General features: G+C 42.9%; 1 non-coding gene across 1 annotated transcript; it reads right to left on the bottom strand.

Annotated features, from left to right (window-relative positions):
• Positions 1-6,594: 6,594 nt before the first annotated feature.
• Positions 6,595-6,668, bottom strand: trnai-aau. Its single transcript has one exon. It is a non-coding gene; the product is annotated as a tRNA-Ile (tRNA).
• Positions 6,669-17,541: the final 10,873 nt, after the last annotated feature.

The raw sequence follows: 17,541 nt of genomic DNA, 5'->3' as shown, positions 1-17,541 counted from the left end.
ACGCTTCAGGCTCTCTGCCTTTATTCCTGATGAAGGACTTTTGCCTGAAACGTCGATTTCGCTGTTCCTTGGATACTGCCTGAACTGCTGTGCTCTTCCAGCACCACTAATCCAGAATCTGGTTTCCAGCATTTGCAGTCATTGTTTTTACCTCCCTGAAATAATGTTGCCAGGTTTCCTGGATGGAGATTCAGAGCTGGAACTGACAGGTTATGAAGTGAATCTGAGTTGGCTAGTGTTCACTTAGACTTTCATTTTGGGAATTCTTGGCATCTAGCTTCCTCATGACAGATGGTAGAATGCATCTGCATATGAATGAGGTAAGATCAATAATTTAAAGAGGTCAACAACAAGTTATAATTCCCCTCAATAGTCATCCCACTGTTCCCTAGCAAGAATCTTGTCTTGATGCCTGGAGCTCTGCTCAATAATGTAATGAGGGATTGCTCCCAACATCAACAAGGGCTTAAAAGACTTCTCACATGATTCTCCCAGATTTTTCGCCATAGCCCAAATCATTCAGGCACCTATATGGTCCAACTCAGTGAATTTTCTTAATTACTAAATGTGAAAATAAATAATAATGTAGTACAAATTAGGAAGAAAAAACGAATACAAAAAATAATTAAAATTTTAAAAATCTGATCAATCTGAGTAATTTGTGAAGGGTAGGATTGCTGCTATTGTATGGGATGGGACCAGTAACATTGACATTATAAGCTGAGCAGTTGATTTTGAAATGGTTAGTTTATTTGCAGGTTAAATGAAATTCTGCTGCCCCTGCCCTTCTCAGTCGTAGAGACTCTGGATTTAGAAGATAGAACATGAAACAGTACAGCACAGGAACAGGCCCTTTGACCCATCGTGTCTGTGCCGACCATGATACAATTCTAAATTAATCCTTTCTGCCCCTCATTATTTTATATACTTAGATCAGCCTTCAACACCCCAGTGAAAACTATCCAAGTTTGTCCAACCTAATACACCCCAGTCCAGGCAACATCTTCTACAGCTTCTGCACATCCTTCCTATCATGTGGTGATCAGAGCTGCACGCAGTACTCCAGCTATGGCCTGAGCAAAGTCTTATACGATTGCAACATGACTTGCCAATATTTATATTCAATACCCTGACCGATGAAGGAAAGCATGCTATATGCCCTATTTACCACTTTATCCATTTCTGTTGCCACTTTCAGGGAGCTATGGACTTGCATCCAAAGATCCCTCTGTATAGCAATGCTCCTAATGGTCTGACCATTTACAGTATACTTTCCTCTTGCATTTGACCTCCTATTTCACCTCACACCTTCCTGCTATGTCCTTTGATATCCTTCCTCACTACCCACAACTCCAACAATTTTTTTGTCATTTGCAAACTTACTAATAAGACCACTGACATTTCATCCAAATCATTTATTACAAACTACATAGGTCCCAGCACTGACCCTTGTGGATCACCACTGGTTACAGATCTCCAGGCAATAAAATACGCCAAAGCCAACTAATTTTGGTTCCAACTTGCCAACTCACCATGGATTCCATGCAATTTGACCTTCTGGACCAACCAACCATGAGGGATCTTGCCGCTTGAAAATTTGGGTGATGCTGTTTGAAAGAGCATTGACAAATTGTTGCTGTGCAGAATATCTTGTCTTTGGTACACATTGCTGCCACTGTGCATCAGTGGTAGGGGAAATACAAGTTGAAGCTGATGGATAGGGTTGCTTTGTCTTCAATAATGTTGAATATCTTGAGTGTTATTGGAAATAAACTCACCCTGAAAAATAGAAAGTATTCTATCACAATACTGACTTGTACCTGCTAGATAGTAGTCAGGAGGTGATTAAAATCCTCTGAGTGGCACATGTGGCCACAGTATTTATATTATTTGATGCCAACAGCATGGATTCGATGTTCACATCAGCTGAGGTTACCATGAAGAACCTTCCTTCTCAACCTTTCCCCTCACCTGAGATGTAGTGCCCCTTATTGATGGCCTCGTCTCTACAAAGTCAGCCATGAGAATATTTGAAACCAAAGTTTGCAACTCACACTTCCCCTTCACAAAACTACCATTAAGTTGTATCATAATACAGCTTATAGATATTCTCTCACCATTAGATTATGGACAAACTCAGACTATTTATTAAATACAAAATGATGTATTCCTTTTCTGGGTCAATAGTGTATTGTTCCAGCCACTTGTTCTGAACAAACTTAAGAAATTTTCTAATTTACTTCCCAGGCTAAGTGAAAATCGTACTCACCCCAGAACTTCATCCAGTTTTTTCAACATGTTTCTCAGATCTTAATGTACATATATTCTGCTATCTCGAGGTCTACAGGTAACTCTCACTATTGTCACTTTTGAGCTTGTAATGTCACAAACTCACACAATGGTGAGAGTTCGGGATATCACAAACACAAAAGTCACGTTTTGAACAGAAAAACTTTTGATTGATAAGATGATCTTTTTCTTACCTTCAATTTTCATTAAGGTTTTATAAAATCTTTTCATAAGGTTTTAGAGCAATGGGAGTTTGGCTAATAGTAGAGTAATACAGTCAAAACAAAGAACAAAGAAAATTACAGCACAGGAACAAGCCCTTCGGTCTTCCAAGCTTTCACCGATCCAGATCCTCTATCTAAACCTGTTGCCTATTTTCTAAGGATCTGTATCCCTCTGCTCCCTGCCCATTCATGATTCTGTCTAGATACATCTTAAATGATGCTATCGTGCCTGCCCCTACACCTCCATCACCCTCTGTGTAAAGAACGTTCCACACCTATCCCCCTTAAACTTTTCCCCTCTCACCTTGAACTCATGACCCCTCGTAATTGAGTCCTCCACTCTGGGAAAAAGCTTCTTGCTATCCACCCTGTTAATACTCCTCATGATTTTGTGGACCTCAATCAGATCCTCCCTCAACCTCTGTCCTCCGAATGAAAATTTTCCTAATCTACTCAACCTCTTCATAGTTAGCACCATCCATACCAGGCAACATCCAGGTGAACCTCCTCTGCAACCTATCCAAAGCATCCACATCTTTTTGGTAATGTGGTGACCAGAATTGTATGCAATATTCGAAACGTGGCTGAACCAAAGTCCTACACAACTGTGACATGACCTGCCAACTCTTGTATTCAATACCACGTCTGATGAAGGAAAGCATCCCATATGCCTTCTTGACCACTCTATCAACCTGCGTTGCCACCTTTAGTGTACAGTGGACCTGAACACCTAGATCACTCTGTACATCAAGTTTCCTCAGGACTTTTCCATTTACTGGGGTTTAGAGTAGTACCTAGACTGCTATTAACAGAATAATATATTTAATATTTTTAGTGCGAATCTAACACTAGAGACCATCGAGTTAGCTGTAGAATCATAGAGTCTGAGAGATGTACTCTTCGGTAACCAGATATCCTAAAACAATCCAGTCACATTTTTCTAAACTCTTCCTATTCACATACCTATCCAGATGCCTTTTAAATGTTGCAATTGTACCAGCCTCCACCACTTTCTCTGGCAGTTTATTCTATACATGCACCACTTTCTGCATAAATCCCTTTAGGTCCCTTACTCCCCTACACCGGGGGAAAGACCCTGACTATTCACACTATTCATGCCTCTCGTGATTTTATAAAAATCTATAAGGTCTTCCCTCAGACGCCAATGCTCCAGGGAAAATAGCCCCCGTCTATTCAGCATCTCCCTATAGCTCAGATCCTCCAAACCTGGCAACATGCTTGTAAATCATTTCTGAATTCTTTCAAGTTTGATATCTCTCGCATAGCAAGGAGACCAGAATTGAATGCAGTATTCCAAAATTGGCTTAATCAATATTGGACAGCCACAACATACAGTCACAGAGTCATAGAGATGTGCAGCACAGAAACAGGCCCTTCGGTCCAACTCAGCCATGCCAATCAGATATCCCAACCCAATCTAGTCCCACCTGCCAGCACCCGGCCCATATTCCTCCAAACCCTTCCTATTCCTATACCCATCCAAATGCTTTTTAAGCGTTGCAATTGTACCAGCCTCCACAACTTCCTCTGGCAGCTCATTCCACACGCACACCACCCTCTGCTTGAAAAAGTTGCCTTTTAGGTCTCTTTTATATCCTTCCCCCTCACCCTAAACCTATGCCCTCTTGTTCTGGACTCCCCCACCACAGGGAAAAGACCCTGTCTATTTACCCCAGGCATGCCCCTCATGATTTTATAAACTTCTGTAAGGTCACTCCTTAGCCTTCAACGCTCCAGCGAAAACAGCCCCAACCTATTCAACCTCTCCCTATAGCTCAAATCCTCCAACCCTGGTAACATCCTTGCAAATCTTTCTGAACCCTTTCAAGTTTCACAACATCCTTCGGATAGGAAGGAGACCAGAACTGAACACAATATTCTAAAAGTGGCCTAACCAATGTCCTGTACAGCCACGACATGACCTCCCAACTCCTGTACTCAATACTCTGACCAATAAAGGAAAGCATACCAAACGCCTTCTTCACTCTCCTTTCGAGGAGCTATGAACCAACACTCCCTAGGACCTTACCATTAAGTGTATAAGTCCTGCTAAGATTTGCTTTCCCAAAATGTAGCACCTCATATTTATCTAAATTAAACTCCATCTGCCACTCCTCAGCCCATTGACCCATCTGATCAAGATCCCCTTGTAATCCAAGGTAATCTTCTTCACTTTCCACTACACCTCCAATTTTGGTGCCATCTGCAAACTTTAAAGCCCAGGAACAGGCCATTTGGCCCTCCGAGCCTGAGCCTATCCAAATCTACAGTCTAAACCCATTGCCCAATTCCTAAGCATCTGTCTCCCTCTGCTCTCCCCCTATTCATGCATCTGTCCATCCTTAAATGAATCTACCGTGCCTGCCTCTACTACCTCTGCTGGCAATGCATTCCAGGCACCTACCACCCTTTGTGTAAAGTAATTGCAGCATGTATCCCCCTTAAATTTTTCACCTCTCACCTTGAACGCGTGACCTCTCGTTATTGAATCCCTCACCCTGGGAAAAAGCTTATCTCTACCTATCCTGTCTGTAACCTTTATGATTTTGTAGACCTCAATCAGGTACCCCTTCAATCTTCTTTTTTCTAATGAAAACAATCCTAACCTATTCAACATCTCTTCATAGCTAACACCTTCCATATCAGGCAACATCCTCATAAAGCTTCTCTGCACCCTCTCCAAAGTGTCCACATCCTTTTGGTAATGTGGCGAGCAGAACTGTACACAGTATTCTGAATGCGGCCGAATCAAAGTCTTGTACAATTTTAACATGACTTGCCAGCTCTTATACACAATACCCCGTCTGATGAAGGCAAGCATACCGTACGCCTTCTTGACTACTCTATCCACCTGTGCAACAAACTTCAAGGTACAATGGACCTAAACTCCCAGATCTATTTTCTCATCATCTTTTCCCAAGGCTCTTCCGTTTACAGTATAGTTTGCTTGAGAATTAGACTTCCCAAAATACATCACCTCACATTTGCCTGGTTTGAGTGCCATCTGCCACTTCTCCGCCCAACTCTCCAGTCTATCTATATTCTCCTATATTCTTTGACAGTCCCTTATGCTTTCTGCTACTCCACCAATCTTCGTGTCATCTGCAAACTTACTGATCAGAACAACGATGCCCTTTTCCAGATCATTTATGTATATCACAAACAACAGTGACCCCAGCACTGACCCTGTGGAACAGCACTGGTCACCTTTCTTCATTTTGAGAAACTCCCTTCAACTACTACTCTCTGTCTCCTTTTGATCAACCAGTTCTTTATCCACCTAGCTAGAACACCCTGTACACCATGTGACTTCACTTTCTCCATTAGTTTACCAAGTGTGTCCAATTACAGCTTTGCACATGGATCAATTGGAGTGGCAGTTGGACACACTTAGGAGCATACAGGAAGTGGAAAGCATCATAGACAGGAGTGTTAGAGATGTGGTCAAATCCACGTTTCAGCCAGATAGATGCGTGACTGCTGGAAGAAGCTGGTAGACAGTACAGAAGTCTCCTATGGCTATCCACCTCTCTAACAAGTATACTGTTTTAGATATTGTTGTGGGGAGGGGTGGAAGGGGGAGTGGAATTGTCTACCAGGGGATGGTGATACAGCCAGAACGGGTGGCTCTGATGTACAGCAGGAGGAACAAAGTGCAGTGGCACAGCAGTTATAGGGGACTCTATGGTTAGGAGTACAGATAGATGTTTCAAGATTAGATTCCCTACAGGATGGAGACAAGTCCTTCAGCCCAACAAGTCGACACCGACACTCGGAAGAGTTACCCACCCAGACCCATTCCCCTACATTTATTCCTGACTAATGCACTTATCACTATGGGCAATTTAGCATGGCCAATTCACCTGCACATCTTTGGATTATGGGAGGAAACCCGCAGACACAGGGAGAATGTGCAAACTCCACACAGAAAGTTGCAGGAATTGAACCTGGGTCCCTGCTGCTGTGAGACAGCAGTGCTAACCACTGAGCCACCTTGCTGCCTTCTAAACACAGATCCTGCAAGTGCGAACCTGTCACTTGTGAACCCCAATGTTACACCTGGTCAGTGTGGGGATTGAACCCATGACCTTGGCGTTATTAGCACCACACTCTAGCCAGCTGAGTTAACCGACCTACACAAAGTTTCTTGACCACAAAGGAGATTCCAAGATTGTGTGGTGTGTCTCTGGTGCCAGAGTCAAGGATGTCTCAGTGGAAGTGAGCATCCTCAAAAGTGTGTGAGCAGCCAGAGGTCATGGTACATATTGCTACTAATGACATAGGCAGGAATAATGATTAAATCCTGCAAAGGGACTTCAGACAGTTAGGTAACAAATTGAAAAGCACGACTCCTAGGGTTGTAATTTCAGGATTACTCACTATCCTGCATCCAGTGAGGCTAGAAATAGGAAGTTAGTGTAGTTAAACACATGGCTAAAGAGCTAGTATAAGGAGAGCTTCAGGTATGCGGATCATTGAGATGTCTTCCAGAGCAGATAAGACCTGCACAAGAAGCATCGCTTGCGCCTGAACTGCTGGTGCACCAATATCCTGGCAGGAAGGTTTGCTATTGTCACTTGGGAGAGTTTAAACTAATGTGGCAGTAGGTCAGCAAGTGAAATGACTGAGTAAGAATCTGAGACTAAGATCAGCAAGGCTAAGAGGAAGAACAGGCAGGGAAAAGTTACCAGACATGATGGAACTGGCAATCTGAAGTGTATTTATATTAGTACAGGGTGTATAACAGGTAAGGCAGATGAACTTAGAACTTGCATTAGTGCATATTACTCTGATGTTTAAGCTATTACAGAGACTTGGATGAACAGAGATAAGACTGGAAGCTTACCGTTCCAAATTTGAATGTTTATGACAAGGTAGAGAGGGATGTAAAATAGATAGGGAAGTTGTGTTACTGATTATGGAGAATATCACAGCTGCAGTGAAGGAGAACATCTTGGAGAGCTCATCCAATGAGACAATATGGGTAGAGCTCATGACAGGAAGGATACAATCATTTTGCTGAGGTTGTACTACTGTCCTCCCTATAGCCAGCAAGTGATAAATGATATTTGGGGGGGAAAGATTATGGAAAATAGTAAAAACAACAGGGTTGTTGTGGTGGATGATTTTAACTTCCCCTACATTGACTGGACTCCCTTAGCGACAGGGGCTTTGATGGTGCCTTAGATGGAGCAGAGTTTGTTAGGTTCATCCAGAAAGATTTTTTGAAATAAAATGTAAGTAGTCCAATCAGGGAATTGGCCATTGTAGATGTAGTATTGGGGAATGGGCCCAGCCAGGTGATCGAAGTTTAAATGGGAAAGCACTTCAGGAATAGTGATCATAATTCTGTAAGTTTTAAATTACCTACGGACAAGAATAAGAGTAGTTCCTTAGGTGAAAGTATTAAACCTGGGGAATAAAGTTAACAATAAAAACACTATATCAGGTTATTGCCTGGAATGGAAGATATTAGCTATGAAGAGAGATCGGACAAATTGTCTTTGTTTTCTCTAAAAAGATGAGGAGGCACCTGATAGAAGTTTACACATTAAGAGATGTGAATAGTATGGATAGTCGGAATCTTTTTTCCAAGGTAGCCATGTCAAATACTAGGGTATATAGGTCTAAGGTAAAAGGGGGCAAGTTTAGAAGAGATGTGAGATGCAAGTTGGTACCACAGATGGTGGTAAACGTTTGGAATATGCTACCAGAGCAGGTGATGGAGGGGGATACAATTGCCACACTTAAGAGGTATCTTGACAGATGCAAGAATTGACAGGAAATAGAGGGTTACAGACTCTGTAGAGACAAATGGTTTTTAGTTTTGAAAAGGATCATGTGTCAGCACAGTCTTGTTGGGCCAAAGGGCCTGTTCCTCCGCTGTACTGTTCTTTGTACTATTTGTACTATTTGGTAGGAATGGGGGAATGTAGATTGGGGGCCATTGCTTGAGAGTCTGTCATGTGGAAATCTTGTAAAGGCCAATTGATTAGAGATTCAAAACCACTATGTTTCCCATGAAAATGAATGATAATGATAGCAAGACTGTGGAGTCTTGGATGACAAAATAAATTGTGAGCACATTTAGAAAGAAAAAGGAGGTATGCATAAGGTTTCAGAAATTGAAGATAGACAACACCCTTGAAGAATATAAAGAAAGCAGGAAAGAACTTAAAGAAAGAATTAGGAGGGCTAAAAGAGGCTGAGCAAGCAGGATTAAGGAAAATCACACGGCGTTTCACAATACATCTCGGGAGCTTGAGGGTAGTTAGGCAAAGGGAAAGTCTACTGAAGAACAAAGGAAGATATTTATGCGTGAGCCAGAGGAAGTGGAAAAGGTCCTTACAAATACTTTGCATTTCATGAAGGAGAAGGTCAGGATAGATGGTGAATCTGGAATGGAGTATGTTGATATACTAGGACATGTTGATATATATATATATTAAAAAGAAGAGATATTGGGTACTTTGAAAAGCATTAAGATAGACTAGACTCCAGGACCTGATGGGATCTATCCCAGAACACTGAAGGATGCAAAGGAGGAAACTGTTGGGGCATAGTGTGAAATCTTTGTATCCAGAATCCACAGGATAAGAGAATAGCCAAAGTTGTTTCTTTGTTTGAGAAGAGCAACAGGGATAATCTGGAGAATTACAGGCCAATGAGCCTTACATCACTGGTAGGGCAGTTATTAGAGAAGATTTTTAGGTGCAGGATTTATTCAGATTTGGAAAAAATATGGACTTATTAGTGATAGGCAGCATGGCTTTGACACAGGAGGTTGTGTCTCATAAACTTGATTGAGTTTTTTGATGAAGTGGCAAAGTTGATTGATGACAACAGAGCTGTGAATGTTATCTACATAGACTTCAGCAAGGCCTTTGAGATGTTCCCTCATAAGACCATGGATCATAAGACCATAAGACATAGGAACAGAAATTAGGGCATTCAGCCCATCGAGTCTGCTCCGCCATTTAGTCGTGGCTGATAAGTTTCTCAACCCTTCTCCCGCTTTCTCCCTGTAACCCTTGATCCCCTTGATACTCAAGAACCTATCTACCTCAGTCTTAAATATATTCAATGACCGGGCCTCCACAGCCTTCTGTGGCAATGAATCTCTTGGATACAGAAGCTGAAGTCACATGGGACCCACGGTGAGCTGGTAAGGTGTACCCAGAACTGGCTTGGTCAATAAAGACAGACAGTAGCGGTAGAAAATACCAGGTATTTTCTGACTGTAGATCTGTGACCAGAGATGTTCCATAGGGATCAGTGCTGAGACCCCTTTTGTTTGTAACATATATAAATGATTTGAAGGACAATGTGGGCAGCTCAATTAGTAAGTTTGCAGATGACACAAAGATTGTGGGAGTTGCAGATAGTGAGGAGGATGGCCAAAGGATATGGATAACATCACTGGGACACCCGCACCAATCAACCCCACCAGCCTGTGGCCGAACATTTCAACACCCCCTCCCACTCTGCCGAGGACATGCAGGCCTCCTCCATCATCACTCCTTTACCACATGATGCCTGGAAGAAGAATGCCTCATCTTCCGCCTCAGAACCCTTCAACCCCATGGCATCAATGTGGACTTCACCAGTTTCTTCATTTCCCCTCCCCCCACTTTACCCCATTTCCAATCTTCCAGCTCAGCACCGTCCTCAAGACCTGTTCCACCTGTCAATATTCCTTCCCACCTATCCACTTCACCCGCTTCTCCAATTTATCACCTTTACCTCCACCTCCATCCACCTATTGCACTCTGAGCTACCTTCTCCCCAGCCCCACCCCCTCCCATTTAGCTTTCCACCTCAAGGCTCCCAGCCTCATTCCAGATGAAGGGCTTTTGCCCAAAACATTGATTTTCCTGCTCCCCGGATGCTGCCTGTGCTTTTCCAGCACCACTCTAATCTTGACTCTAATTTCCAGCATCTGCAGTACGCACTTTCGCCTGAAGGATATAGATAGGCTGGAGACTTGGGTGGAGAAATGGCAGATGGAATTTAATCCAGAATCCACAGTGATTCATTTTGAAGGTCTAATCCAGGAGAGGTGTATGCAGTAAATAGTAGAACCCTTAGAAGGATTAACATATAGAGGGGAATTTAGGCATGGTTCCCTGAAAGTGGCACGATAAATTAATAAGATGATCAAGAAAGCATATGGCATGCATGTCTTCATTGATTGGAGCTGGAAATGTGTTGCTGGAAAAGCGCAGCAGGTCAGGCAGCATCCAGGGAACAGGAGAATCGACGTTTCGGGCATAAGCCCTTCTTCAGGAAGGCTTATGCCCGAAACGTCGATTCTCCTGTTCCCTGGATGCTGCCTGACCTGCTGCGCTTTTCCAGCAACACATTTCCAGCTCTGATCTCCAGCATCTGCAGACCTCACTTTCCCTTCATTGATTGGAGCCTAGGGTATAAAAATTGGCAACTCATCATAGAGTTATATGGAATTTTAGTTAGGCCACATTTGGAATATTGCATACAATTCTGATTGCCTCATTGTGGGAAAGATGTGAAGACTTTGGAGAGGATACAGAAAATGTTTACCAGGATGTTGCCTGTTGTGGATGGTAATAGCTATGAGAACAGATTGGACAAACTTGATTTGTTTTCACTTGAATGTCAGAGGCTGAGGAATGACCTTGTAGACATTTACAAAATGATGAGAGACATAGTTAGGATAGATAGTCAGAGTCTTTTTCCCAGAGTAAAAATGTCAATTACTAGGGTGCATAGGTTTAAGGTAAAAGGGGGAAATTTAATGGAGATATAAGAGGCAAATTTTTTACACAAAGGGTGGTAAGTACCTGTAATGCGATACCAAAGGAGGTGGTAGAAGCAAATACATTAGCAACGTTTAAGTGGCATCTTAACAAACAAATGAATAAGCAGGGAACCGAAAGATACAGACAGTGTACAGGCAAAAGTTTTTTGGTTAAAAAGGCTTTTGTATCACTGCAGGTTTGGTAGGTGAAAGGGCCTATTCCTGTGCTGTAGTGTTCTTTGGTCTTTGTTCTCTTTGTTCAAAATCTTGCATCGGTTTCTGCTCCTAAATTACATCCTTAATGGGCTGAATTTTCAGAAATGAAAGGTATGGTTTCGCCCTGCAGTCATTTTAACAGTTATCAGGCTTTTAATCAGCTTGAGGTGGGACAACTACTTCTCCCTATAAGAGGAGGTCTTGCCTTCAAGAGTTGCTGACCAATCGAACTGCCAAATTCTTTCTTGTCCTAAATGTACTAGCAGGAATTGGGGTCAATACTGGGACGACATTAAGTCCCCGAAGCAGACAGAAATGGAGTTGGTGATATTGCTGGAAGCAGGTTTTAATGTCCTGAAGAGCCAGAGTAAACAGCACAGAGATCACTGAGGTGAGAGATGAGGTTGCCACTTACAGGCACAAGGCACCCACCTGGCTGATTGCCAGCATTCCCTGGGCATCTATACTTTTGGTCATGGTCCTGCTGTCAAAGGAAAAGTCCCAGTGGCAGCAAGTTAAAGTCCTTTTCACTATTTGGCAATTTAGGGATCTTGATTTGCTCTTGCCTGAGAGGGCCACATGATGCTGTTCCTGCAGCTGGTTAAATATCAGTAGAAGAAACCGGCAGGTGGATGATCAGTACAGCACCATAGCCATGTTGCCCAAAGTCTCCTCCACTCCTTGTATGTCATCCATAATAGAAACATGTATAATTTAGAAGAGTGTTTCTATTGCTTATTTGTCTTTCCTCACACCTCTGCTTGGACCATAACATCCTATTTACATCTCATTACTCCTCCCCTTTTTCCAAATATCCTGTGGTTCCTGAACAACTTAGAATCTGCAATATTTATTGTCCAGTCATGTCAAGCTTCTAGCCAGGTTTCAGCAATAGTCACTGTTTCACATCATTTTAACTGAATTTGCACTTTTAATTCACTTGCTTTATTTCTTATGTATAACAGTTTTCAATATGGCAGTAGAGTCTGCTCTGCCAGTATGTTTGAGTACTACAGTGTTTATAACATGTTATTAATTTAACACGTTCCTTTTTGAATATCATGCCTAGCATATTTTGATCAGATATTGCCATTATTTATAATATTTTTCTTTAACACTATTGATGACCTACTTGAACTTCAACTTCATCCCTTTTCAGATTTGAGGCAACTCTTTTTGTTTCTTTCTGTAACTTCTGCAGATTGCACACAGCACAGACCCAACATCCCATTAGTACTTGAAAAATCTTTCCATAGATCTTTCCATCCTTACAGCTAGGTTCTGCCTAGCTCAGGTGAATTGATTCCATCTTCTTCTTCAAGTATTGGTTCCAATACCTCTTCAAATCATAAAATGATCCCATGGATAATCCACCTAGCCTGCACATCCCTGGACACCGTTGACAATTTAGTATGGCCAATCCTCCTAACCTGCACACCTTTGGACTGTGGGAGGAAACCAGAGCACCCAAAAGAAACCCAACACACAGATAGTCACACAAGGATGGAATCAAACCCGGTCCCTGGAGCTGTGAGGCAGCAGTGCTAACCACTAGGCCACTGGGCCACTCTAAATGGAACCACTGTTTATTCTTTAGCCACATAATGACTTTACTAACCTGTTTGTTTCAATGCCAATTAGCATTGTTTCAAGTAAAATCCTGGGAAGATTACATTTGAGGTCCTGCTTTCTAAACTGAGCCCCTATCTCCTATGATGTGGAAGAGCTAGTGTTGGACTGGGGATGGACAAGTTAAAAACTATACAACACCGGGTTATAGTCCAACAGGTTTATTTGGAAGCACTAACTTTTGGAGCACTGCTCCTTCATCAGAAAGCTTGTGCTTCCAAATAAACCTTTTGGACTATAACCTGGTATTGTGTGATTTGTAACTCCTATCTCCTAGTACTCCCTCAGTAAGATTTCCTCTTTATTGTCTTTAGTCTGGACATAATCCTGACAATTGGATCCAGCTATCCACTTTCCAGATTTCTTTCTAGTCACATTGTGCAATCCGTTGCCTTAATAACAAATAAACATGATTTGGGATTCTTGATCATGGCTACAGAGGGTGCTATCTAGCCTCCTAATTATTGATTCCCCCATAATTATCACGCAGCTAGAGTCATAGAGTCATACAACATAGAAACAGGCCCTTCAGCTCATCATATCTATGCTAACCAACAAACACCAAACTACACTACTCCCTGCACTTGACCATAACCCTGGCATTTTTAACTGCTCATCCAAATGCCTCGTAAATGTTGTGGGAGTGTCTGCTTCCACACCCTCTCAGATAGTATATTCCATATTTCAAAGACCAAAGAACTGCAGATGCTGGATATCAGAAACAAAAACCAAAATTGCTGGAAAAGTTCAGCAGGTCTGGCAGCATCTGTGCAAAGAAAAGAGTTAATGTTTTGAATCCAGTGATCCTTCTTCAGAATCATTCCATATTTCCACCAAACTCTAGGTGAAAACATTTGTCCTCAGATCTCCACTAAACTATTTACACCTTAACTTCAAATTATGTCCTCTGTTCTTAGACATGTCTGACATGTGGAAAAGATTATCATGATTTACTCTGCCTATGCCTCTCATAATTTTGTTTATGTAAATCAGATCCCCAGTCAGCCTCTTCTGCTCCAAAGAAAAAAAACACAGTCTGTCCAGTCCCTCCTCATACTGAGGCTGTTAATCCCAATTGAAACTTTATTGCTGGAACAGCACAGCAGGTCAGGCAGCATCCAGGGAACAGGAGATTCGACGCTTCGGGCACAGGCCCTGCACAACAAGGTTCCTTCATTCGTCAGTACTCCCATGGGTCTACCATTCATTGTGTACATCCTTCCCTTTTGAATCTCCCAAAGTGCATCACCACACATTTATTTTGATTAGATTAGATTAGATTCCCTACAGTGTGGAAACAGGCCCTTCGGCCCAACGAGTCCATACCGACCCTCCAAAATGTAATCCACCGAGACCCATTTCCCTCTGACCAAAACATCTAACACTATGGGCAATTTAGCATGGCCAATTCACCTGGCCTACACATCGTTGGGCTGTGGGAGGAAACCGGAGCTCCCGGAGGAAACCCACGCAGACACGGGGAGAATGTGCAAACTCCACACAGTCGCCCGAGGCTGGAACTGAACCTGGTCCCTGGTGCTGTGAGGCAGCAGTGCTAACCACTGAGCCACTGTGCCGCCCCCAAAGGGTTCAGGATTAAATTCCATCTGCCACTGCGTTGCCCAAATTGTCAGCTAATATCAGATTTAGCCTGAGACCATCCTCCTCACAATCACAAATGCAGCCAATTTTTGATTCATCAACAAATTTAGTAATTGTATATTCTGCATTCATATCCCAGCTGTTGATGAACATAAAAAGCAGCAAGGTCCCAATACTGATTCCTGTGGTACACTGTTGATCACTGCATCCAATCACAAAACTATCTCTTGACCTGTCCTGTTTGCAAGCCAATTTTGGATCCAGTTTGCTAACTTGCCTTGCAACCCATGGGCTCTTAACTTTTGGACCAGCCTTCCATGAGGACCTTGTCAAAGACCACATTAACTGCATGACCCTCATCAATATATTAAGTCACCTTTTCAAAAAGCTCAATTAAATTTTCAGACAGGATCATCCTTTAACAAATCTATTACTATCTGTGATCAATCTGTTTTTCCAGAAGTTGATAAATCCTGTCCCTCAGAAATCTTTCCAATTTTTTTTTCCAACTACTGAAGTCTGCAATTACCTGGGCTCTACCTGCTGCCCTTCTTCAACAAACAACCACATTAGATATCCTTCTGTCATCTGGCACTTCACCTGTGCCCATCAAAATGTTTAATATTTTGCAAGAGCCCCAGTAAACTCCTCCTATTCCTCCCATAGCAGCCTGTGATACCGCTTATCGGGCCATGGAGATTTATGCACATATATGCTCTCTAAAATATCTCCTATCTCCTCCTTATTAATCTTAACATATACTCGAACATCACCATCTCAACTGAAATCCAATTCTTTCTCTTTTGTGATTACAGATGAGAAGTTTAATACCTCACCCACATCTTCAGGCTCCAAGCATAGGTTACCCCTTTGCTCATCTAGGTCCTACTCTTTCTCTGGTAATCCTCTTACACTTAATATACTTGTAAAAAAGTCTTAGGGCAGCCTAGAGTGTGCCAAACCTGTGGGAGGGCAGGATACATGGCAGCAGACTGTAAAGCGACCATCTGTAGGAACTGCAAACAGGAGAGTCACCTGACCAAAGACTGCAAGGAGACCTGTGCGGCGAAGTAGGCCGCATGTACAAGGCCTGACCATGGTAGATGGATGGAGGGGCATGTACCCTCAGGTAGCTGGAAGTGGCAATGTGAGCTGTGGACCCCCAAAGATCAACAAGGTGCCACCATCCAGCAAGGGAACTGAGACTAGAGACTCCCAGAAAGAAGGACAAGCTGGAGTAAAACAGACGCTATCCAGCGCAGAGGCACAGCAACCAACCCAACCTCCAGCTGAACAGACAGAGTCAATGGAGGAGGAGGAGGAAACCAAGGAGGTGCGGGAGTGGATACCAGTGAAAGTTAACAAGAAAAAGAAAACACATCAGACCTCCAAAGCCTCACAGCAAAGTGGAAAAAGACAGCTACATGAGGATGACACCCTCTGATAGCAAAGAGGGGCAGAAGAATAGGCATAATCAGAAAAAGAGCCAGAGCACCACGGGGCAAGTGGAGAGGAGTACCCCCCAACTCAGAAACAAGGGAATTCCTGAGAGGACTGGTAAAGCCCAGTCCCACCTGCTGAGAGCCAGGGGGTACCCACAGCACCACAGCTCCAGGCAACTGGGAGCCGCGATCCTCTGACAGTCCTTCTGTCAGACTCAGAACTGAACTCTGCTGACCTTGTTCTCACCCTGATGACATCAGAGCAGGGATATGGCCACACTGAGAAACTGGACAGCTACAAGGGTCCAACAGTTCACCCACACCACAGGGATGCAGACAGCCGCCCCAGTGCCAGGACAATTTGTGAATGGACATGGTAACCTTATAAACTTTAAAATGGATGTCAAAATTGCCACAGCATTAATGTGCATAGCATTAAATCGTCCGCGTGATGTGTCTCCATGTTGGCTTTCCTAGCCAACATTAAAGCAGCTACAGGAGATAGTTGAGTTTGTGGGCCCATGGGCCTTCAATTTGGTTGGGGAGCCATGTAAGTTTGCCCTGCTGTCACCTCAGCTAAATGCCAAGAGGTTAACTGCAAATATAGAGAATGATGAACATCAAAGACTTAATTTGTTTTCTGTAAGTTAAGAGTGTAGATATGAACAGCTCCATTAGCTGTACAGGTACCAAAGATTTCTTTCTATGAATAAAGTATATTTTTGTAACAAATAAAAAAAATTCTGGGAGAAGTCGATGCAGTCACCACAACTGATCAGCAGAGTGAGGAAGAACCCAATGTCAATGAAGGGTAAGCTCCAAACATGACATTACTGTAGTGTTTCCATCCTTCCCTTCTCCTCTTGCCAAAAAAAGGAAAGAGACTATTAGGAAGTTCATTGTAGCCTAAAGGGTGTTTGGTCTGCTCATAAAGATTGCACTGTAATTTAAATGCGGGCTTAGGTGAATGCTGGACTTCAGTGAGTAAGGCAAGCAAGGTAAAGGCAAGATAAGATTCTTTTATCTTTCTAAGTATAAAGGGGCAAAGATGGCAGTTAGGGCAGTGGTGTGCTTCTCCTGCCAGATCTGGGAGTTTAGGGAGCAGTCTAGTGTCCCTGATGACTATGTCTGCAGGACGTGTGACCAGCTACAGCTCCTCATAGATGCATTGTTCAGTTGGAGCAGCAGTTGGTACACTGAGTTGCAAATGGGAGCAGAGAATTTGATAGACACTTGTTACAGGGAGGTAGTCACACCACAAGTTCAATCAGGTAGATGGGTGTCTGCCAGGAGAGGCAGGTAGGTAGTGCAGGAATCTCCTACGGCTTTCCTTCAATCTAAC

This window comes from Chiloscyllium plagiosum, chromosome 2, assembly GCF_004010195.1.
Source record: "Chiloscyllium plagiosum isolate BGI_BamShark_2017 chromosome 2, ASM401019v2, whole genome shotgun sequence".
NCBI classification, from domain to species: Eukaryota; Metazoa; Chordata; class Chondrichthyes; order Orectolobiformes; family Hemiscylliidae; genus Chiloscyllium; species Chiloscyllium plagiosum.
Note: the sequence above shows the minus strand (reverse complement) of the source record. Positions and strands in the feature narration are given on the sequence as shown.